The sequence below is a fragment of the Ochotona princeps genome, chromosome 25 (assembly GCF_030435755.1).
Source record: "Ochotona princeps isolate mOchPri1 chromosome 25, mOchPri1.hap1, whole genome shotgun sequence".
Taxonomy (NCBI): domain Eukaryota; kingdom Metazoa; phylum Chordata; class Mammalia; order Lagomorpha; family Ochotonidae; genus Ochotona; species Ochotona princeps.
Window position 1 is genome coordinate 30,320,857 of NC_080856.1, and position 8,720 is coordinate 30,329,576.

The 8,720-nt window shown below is 40.0% G+C and overlaps 1 pseudogene; it reads left to right on the top strand.

Annotated features, from left to right (window-relative positions):
- The first annotated feature begins 451 nt into the window (after window positions 1–451).
- On the top strand, window positions 452–1,381 carry LOC101533230 (olfactory receptor 2A25-like; annotated as a pseudogene).
- Window positions 1,382–8,720: the final 7,339 nt, after the last annotated feature.

The window sequence follows — 8,720 nt, forward strand, 5'->3', positions numbered from 1 at the left end:
CACATTCTCACCATGAACTCACGCGTATTGCAAGGCAAGAATACATGGGGCGGAAGTCCAATAGGAGTGTCACTAACTGACGAAATTGTCCACTGCTAAGAAGGCAATTTATAGCTAGCAAAGTTTGAGTTGTGGTGAAATTTGGCTTGGAAGAAGTGAAATTTGCTACATGTGGTAGTATAATGTTAGCATTTAATCTGTCATAGGTGACACAGTTTCTTTCCATTTCATTGGTAAAACACTGCATTTATTTAGTAACCTGAGACATCAAACATATAGAATAAATGACATTTCATTTCCATAATTTTAAATAATTCCAACATTTTACACACTTTATAATGACCATTTTTAATATCACCATGGAATAGTGTGACACACAGTTGCACCGAGTTTAAACCCTTGACCCAGACATTCAGATGAGGTGAGAAAACCATGTGTCTTTCACAGGATAATGGCTGAAAATCAGACATCCGTCACAGAGTTCATCCTGCTGGGGTTTCCCCTGGGCCCAAAGACTCAGGGGTTCCTCTTTGGGATCTTCCTGCTGTTCTACACCCTTACCCTGCTGGGGAATGGAGTCATTCTGGGACTCATCTGGCTGGACTCCAGGTTGCACAGCCCCATGTATTTCTTCCTCTCACTTGGCCGTGGTCGACATCGTCTATGCCTGCAACACAGTGTCCCTGATGCTAGTGAAGCTCCTGAAGCCAGCCAAGCCCATTTCCTTTGCTGGCTGCATAACACAGACTTCCCTCTTTTTGACATTTGCTCACACTGAATGTCTCCTACTAGTGGTGATGTCCTATGACTGGTATGTGACCATCTGCCACCCACTGCGGTATTCTGCCATCATGAGCTGGACACTGTGCGTCACACTGGCCATGACTTCGTGGATACTAGGACTCTTCTTGGCCCTGTGCATCTGGTGTTACTTCTGCCATTGCCTTTCTGTGGACCTCAGAAGATCAATCACTTTTTCTGTGAAATAGTAGCTCTTCTCAAACTTGCCTGTGCAGATATTCACATGAATGAGATCATGGTTTTGACTGGGGCAGTTTCTGTGCTGGTGGGACCTTTCTCTTCAATTGTGGTATCTTACATTCATATTCTATGTGCCATCCTAAAGATCCAGTCCAGTGAGGGGCGCCAGAAAGCCTTTTCCACCTGTTCCTCCCACCTTTGTGTAGTTGGACTCTGTTATGGCACAGCCATTATTATGCTTGTTGGGCCACTATATGGGAATCGAAAAGACCAGAAGAAATACCTGTTCCTCTTCCACAGCCTCTTTAATCCCATGCTCAATCCCTTGATCTATAGTCTATGGAACAAAGAAGTCAAAGGTGTACTAAGGAAGGTATTTGGAAAGGGAAGGATTTCTTGAATGCCTTTATAAAATCATTAGATAACTTGGTTTATGAGGATCATATACCTTCCAAGGATACACAGACATACGCTTGGATATCTTTCTGTCATCTTGAATTTTCCTATTTCTACCAACCAAGAAAACTCTCTGTCCTCAATGAAGCACAGAAAGTCAGTGCTACCAAGTGATGAAGGTATCTCCATACTAGCTGTATTGTGTGTACAGTTCTAATGAGGCTACGTGAAATATTCAGAGGAAGAAGAAGTGAGCTCATACGGTTTTCTGATTTGTATACAGGGTATGTCAACAAAATTGTATAGAATACAGCAAGGCATTGGTAGAGCATTTAAAATACAGGAACAGGGATTGATTCTGTGGTATGTTATTTAAATATTTTTTAATTCAGCAAATTGCAATGCCTTTAAAAATTTATTTAAAACTAAAATAATTGTGTATAATCCTGTAATGCTAAAATTTTCTGAGACATACTCAAGTGTAGATAAGAGATTCATGGCTTCAAGGAAAAATAATTGAGTGTGAAGTTTGATGCATCTGACCACAAAATCTCAGTGGATGTGAAGCTAATAATATATCATCACACTGTAGATTTTCCTTTTTTTCTTAGTTTATGCAACAGGTGAAGGTCCTTGGTATGGAAGCCAAAAGGGGAAAATCAGAATGGAAATAAGTGAGGGTTCCTAAATTTTTGTTTTTCTCTTATGGACCATTTGAAGACTACTTATCAGGCATTTGGTCTATGGTAACTTAAAACAACTTGAAACAACCATCCGAGGGAAATAAACACAGAATGTAACTGTCACTAGGTGTCTGATTATATTAGAGCTGAAAGTTTTCAAGAATGTATTCCGAGCCCAGCATGAGGGTTCAATGGCTAAAGCCTCACCTTGCATTGTGGGAGCCTATATGATGCCAGTTCATGTCCCAGCTGCCTCACTTCCCATGCAGCTCCTTGTTGGTGTCCTGAGAAGGCAGTGGAGAATGGCCCAAAGCCTTGGGACCCGCATCTATGTGGGAGACCTGGAGGAAATTCAGATCAGCTCAGCTCTGGCCATTGCAGCCACATGGGAAGTGACATGGTAGATGGAGGATCTTTCTGTCTCTCATTCTCTGTGTATAATTTGCCTTTCCAATAAAAATAAATAAATCTTTTTTAAAAAGAATATTTTCCTGCTTGGAATAGAAAGATCAGTGATTGTGATCTGTGAAGAGAACTGCTTTTGCAATTAGAAAGATAGGATTAAAACCACCACAGCTTTTATGTACTTTGCTCTAACTACAGAAGAATATGAAAATGTTGACATGCAGAAATGATAGTCAAGTCGTCAGAAATGCTGATTATTCTGATTAGATCATTACATATTGGTTATATGGATCAAAAAACTCTACTGCTTTTGTTTCTTCAGAAGCTCATGCCATGGTTTGTAGATATCCACTACCTTCTTTGAGTTTCAAGAAGCTTGAGCCACACTACATTCATTGGGAAGAAGGTCAAACTTTAAGTTGAAAAACAGAAGTTACATACATCACCAATGTATACATTGTTTGTTTACAGAAGAGGCAAGCCTGAAGCCCTGATGGGGAAGGGAAGTCGTGTACACTGGGTCCTTCCTTGTTCAAGCCGGCTGCTCTGGAGGCCTGGCAGGCTGGCTGGAGAGGACAAGGAGAGGTTATTTCAAATTTCAGACCTGTGCTACAATCTCAGATACCTAGTTGAGTTTTTTGCATTAATAAAGAGCATTTACCACTTCAAAAAAAAAAAGAATATTTTCATTTCAAATTGTTACTAAGTAAGATGCCATTTTACACATGTATAACAGAAATTAATGGCTAAAAATATATGAAAAAAAATTTTAAAAGGTTGCTCAAATTGTAGCCTGATTAAAACTTCTTAAATATTCAGGCTGCATGAAACTAAATGTTCAATGTTTTAAATATGATATTTTAAAAAATATAAAAGTAAAATTTTAGGTACAGTTGATGCATGGATATGTTTGATATGGTGGTTAAGTTGCCTCTTGGAACACCCTTATCCCCATCAGAGTACTGAGTTTGAGGTTTGAGTGCTAGCTCTGCTCGCCATACCAGCCACCTGCTAATGAAGGCCCCTGGCAGTATCAGGTGATGCTCTGAATGATACATGTGGGATCTAGTTTGGGTTCCTGGCTGCAGACTGGCCCAGCCCTGATTGACACAAACATTTGGAAAGTGAATAAGCATGTGGGAGTGCTATCTTTCTCTCTCACTCCCCTCTCTAATAAAATCATTTAGAAAGTCAAATAAAAGCTATTAGGATACATAAAATGATTTTAAAACAAGAATTTCTTGGACCCAGTGGTGTGGGCTAGGGACTGAAGTCCTCGCCTTGAACACGCCAGGATCCCATATGGCCACCGGTTCTAATCCTGGCAGCTCCGCTTCCCATCCAGCTCCCTGCTTGTGATCTGGGAAAGTAGTCGAGGATGGCCCAAAGCCTTGGTGCCCTGCACCAGTGTGGGAGACCCAGAAGAAGTTTTTGGCTTCTCGCTTCAGATCAGCTCATCTGAGGCCATTAGGGCCACTTGGGGAGTGAACCAGCAGATGGAAGATCTGCCTCTCTGTCTCTCCTCTTCTCTGCATATCTGTCTTTCCAATAAATAAATAAATAAATCTTTTAAAAAAAACCTGTTGGAGTATATCCCCTTTTTAAGGCACAGGGTAATACTTCAATACACATACACAAGGTAAACTGCTTGTATCAGCCATTTCCTCTTCCTGTTTTTGTGTTTGCAGCAAACCGACTGAACTCTTCCAGATCTTGCCACCATATATGATAGGTTGTTGAGACTAAAAGTCGCCTCACTGTACTGTGAACAGCAGGATCTGCTATTTCTATGTGACAGTGTTACAGTGTCTGCTGTTCTTACACCCTCTGCATTTTCACCCTTCCCAGCTTCGATTAATCACTGTTCTTAGTTCAGTTTGTTTATTATTTTTTATTCCTACATGTGAGAGAGAACTTGCATGTTTGTTTTTGTGTTTGTCTGTCTTGTTTTAATCAATAGGAAAAAATAGTTTTAATACATGTCAGCAGGGGTTAGGATGGTCATGACAGGCTAAGCCTCGTTCAGCAGTTCTGATATCCCGTATGGACACAGGTTGGTGTCCCGTCTGCTCCACTTCCCATTCAGCTCCCTGCTTATATAGGCTGGAAAAATAGTGAGAGATGGACCAAATTCTTGAGACCTGTACCCATATGGGAGACCCAGAAGGAGACCTTGGCTCCTGGCTTCAGATCAGTCCAGCTCTGGCTGTTGCAGCCATTTGAGGGTGAGCTGCATTGGATGGAAGGAAAAGTGTTTATTTTTTTTTAATCTGTTCTTATGTTTACAACAAAGTCATAGGATATTCAGAAATAAATTTTCCAACAAAGTCAAAGAAATTTTGAATAAAACGCAGCATGCTGAAGAACACAAATAACAGACCTGATTTAATGTTTGCACTTAGAAATTTAATATTATAAAACTTCCAATTCCTCCATAAGTTAACACATTTTTACAGGTCTGGTCAGAGTGATTCTGGTTATTATAGAAGATTGCTTGAAAACCAGAGGAATATTTTGGAAGAGTAAAATACGTGTATTTTTGTCTTCTAAAGCTCAAGTGCTTGGGTCCCAAATACCCACACTGGATCAGAGGAAGGTTCTGGCTGCCAGCTTCAGCCTTGCCTGGCCCTGCTGCAGACAGTTGGCAGGGCCTTGCAGATGGACGCTCCCCTATCACCTGCAGCGTGTCCCCTCTGTAACTCCTTTTTCTTAATCTTCAAATAAAAACAAAATTACCAGAAATTCCAGAAGCAAGGATGGTTTGGATTAACTGGATTGTATCGACAAACTATACTGTACCTGTTCTATTTGTATTAGTATCACATTAACATGAGAAGTTATGAAAATTATTTTGTAGCAATTATGGTGCATTTGCTGAGAAAATCACATATTTGTAAATTCCTTGGACTTAAAAAATGAAAATTACAACAAAGATCAACACCAACTGTATCTCATGGATTTTGATGTTTCTGTTTTTATTTTCATTTCTTCAAAACAGTTTTTTTCTCATTAAATTCTTCACTGACTCATAAGTCATACCATTTCTTCAAGAAGGTTCTTGATATTCTTCTTCATTGTTTGAATTACGTATTAATCATTCAGTAGCATGTCATTTAAGTTCATTGTACTGTAAATTTCTGTTTTTCATTCTGTTGTCGATTTTGTATTGTGGCTTTTCATTTAAGGGGAGGACTCACAATGAAACTGTTAACTATATCTCGACAATAGGATGCTGGACTCCCTGCCATTGTCCATGCCTGCAATGATGGACTTATGACCGTTTATGAAGAACCATACTACTGTATTAATATAGGGGAAATGGGGGGGGGATTTTGGGGGAGGGGTTAGGGAAAACCCAAAACCTATGGAACTGTATCAAAATAATAATAAAAATTAAAATTAAGTAGAAGGACAAGGTGGAAATGAATAGTGAATTTCACTTAGCAGAGACGCCTCCCCGCAGCTGCCACGCTGAGGAGTGGTTCAGTTCGTCCCCAACCCCAAGATTGGAATCCACCCTGACTTGTCCTGCTGCCATGGCGGTAGGGCGGAGCTAGATTAGTTCAGCTCCTGAATTGCCCTCTGGTTACAAACCGGAGGGATCCTTGCTCCGGGCATGGAGAAAACCAAGGGCTCAGCCACCGCCATGCAGGGTGGTTTTGGCTTGAGCCCCTAGTCGGATTCCACTTAGCAGAGACGCCTCCCCGCAGCTGACTCCCCGCAGCTGCCTCCCTGCGGAGTGGTTCAGTACGCCCCCAGCCCCAAGACTGGAATCCACCCTGACTTGTCCTGCCACCATGGTGGCAGGAGCATTTACTTCTTTCCCTTTGTCAGCTTTTCAAAATATGGCTTCTCGACATCAAAAGTGACCCAAAAATGAGTCAAAAGTAAAGAATGAGTTTCCTCTAGCAGCATTCTAAACTCCTGGAATGAAAAAAACAAATGATGCGCTGCAATCCTGTGTAATTGTTATCCTTAATGATGTTTCATGTTTCCATCTTTGACCAGCGGCAGCTTCCACTCAGTCTGGTTCCAGAGTTATTTTGATTTGACTCTAATCTTTTCTTTTATTCTAATCTTTTTATTATTATTATTATCATTTTATGATACAGTTCCATAGGCCCTGGGATTTCCCTTGCCCCCTTCCCAAGTTCCTTCCTTCTGCCCCCCACTGAGTTTCCCTATATTATTACTATACTATAGTTCTTCATAAACAGACACATGTTCGTCACCGTGGGCATAGATAATGGCAGAGTCCAGCCTCCTATAGTTAACAACTTCTTTGGGAGTCCATCTTTGATCTGGAAGTAGAGATGCATACTGCATTGTATCCTTACATCTGAATATATGATAGTTTCCATCACAGTTAGTATACAGCTTCTTAAATGAAAAGCCACAATACAAAATCAACAACAGGAAGTAAAACAGAAATTTACAATGCCATAAAGCTGAATAACATACTACTGGTTATGATAGTCTCCATGACACAGTTAGTGTACATCCCCTTAAATGAAAAGCCACAAAACAAAATCAACAGCAGGGAGAAAAGAAATTAAAAATGCCATGAAGTTAAATAACATGCTACTGAATGACTAATGTGTCACTGCAGAAATGAAAAAGAAAATCAAGAGCCTTCTTGAAGAAAATGATGTTACTGTATGATCAATAAAGAATTTAATGAAGAAGAAAATGTTTTGAAGAGATGAAACTAAATAAAAAGTCAAAATCCATGATATATAGTTTCCGCTTATCTTTGTTGGTGAGATAAGTCTCCTGTAGGCAACAAATAGATGGGTTTTGTTTTTTTTTAAATTCGGTTTACTAATCTATGACATTTATTTGGTGATTTTAATCTGTTTACATTCAGGGTTAATATGAATGGGTGATTATTTGGTCCTGCTAATCATTTTTCAAAACATCTTTATTGAGGTATAAAGGTACACAAAATATTGTACGTATTTCCTGTGTATTGTCCAATGAGTTTGTATCTAGGCACACACTGATGATATTAATGACCACAGTCTTGGTAATCGATATCCAACCCTCCTCAAAGTCCTTGTTGCATCCTGCTGTGTGTCAAACAATCCGTGGCATGAACTCCTGTGTTTTATGAACTGGCAGAATGTTCCAGACCCAGTCACTTTACACATTCCTTGTCCTGGTCTTGCAAACAGCCCTTTCTCTAAGCCCTGATTCTTTCGAATGGGAAATGTATTTATAGACAGGGATTGTCATTCCTACCAGATTGGTCTGGGCCTTTCAGCAGCCTCAGCTGGGAACTATGTGTTACTTTTTCTAGATAAAGCGTCCTGTGTTCATGCTGCTATTGCTAAGTCAAGTTCAGAATGTCTGAGTGTTAATTTAGCCCTATTGACCTTACAGCTTTCTTTTCTCCTCACACTGAAAATCCTGTTCATTTGCTTTATCCCACACAAACACACACACGACAGTCTCAGAGGAACAGTCTGAGGCACAGCTAACAATCTAATTACTGGAAACAGTCTGTGATGTTTTTCAAGTTATTTTTGTCCTCAGAATCTATCCCATGCGGGATGTATAGTCAAATTATCGTGTTTAAGTTGTTTGGAATAATTCCTTCATGGGTGGTTATGTTACATAATTATGGCTCATTTGTGTAATTTCCCTTTTCATTGTTAGGGTTTGCTTAAAAAGTTTAATTTTGAAGTTAATTCTGAAAAGCAAGGTACTTCAAAGAAATCTGGCTTCCCTCCTCAACCTTCCATCCGCCCGGTGTGCTTCCTCCCCCACAAATAACCATCCAAGTGTTTTTGTTTGTCTTTCCAATGTTTTAAAATAAGCAGCTATGTATAAGCACACACGCAGTTTCCCTAAAGCATTGCATACACATTTTTATGCCTTGATTTTTTCCCGTGTAATATCTGGAGAGCAGTTCACATGAGAACAGAGATAGCCTACGTTTCTTTGCATAGGCCACCCTGCACTCTCTGGTGTGGACACAAATAGACTTCTTTCCCATTGTTTGACATGTGATTTCGGTCTTTTGTTGTTACTGCAACACTGTGCTGCAATAAAAGCATTCTGTATATATCTTTCCATATTTTTGCTAATAAGTTCCCAGCTTTATTGGGTCAAAGGTAAAGCATATGTCATTTTGTAAGACATTGCTCCATTTCCCACCAGCACATGGGAGTCCTTCTTTTGACCTTGCCAGCAGAGCAGGCTTTTGGAGCTTTGCCCAATGTGATGGATGAGAAATGATACCTCACTGCCTTT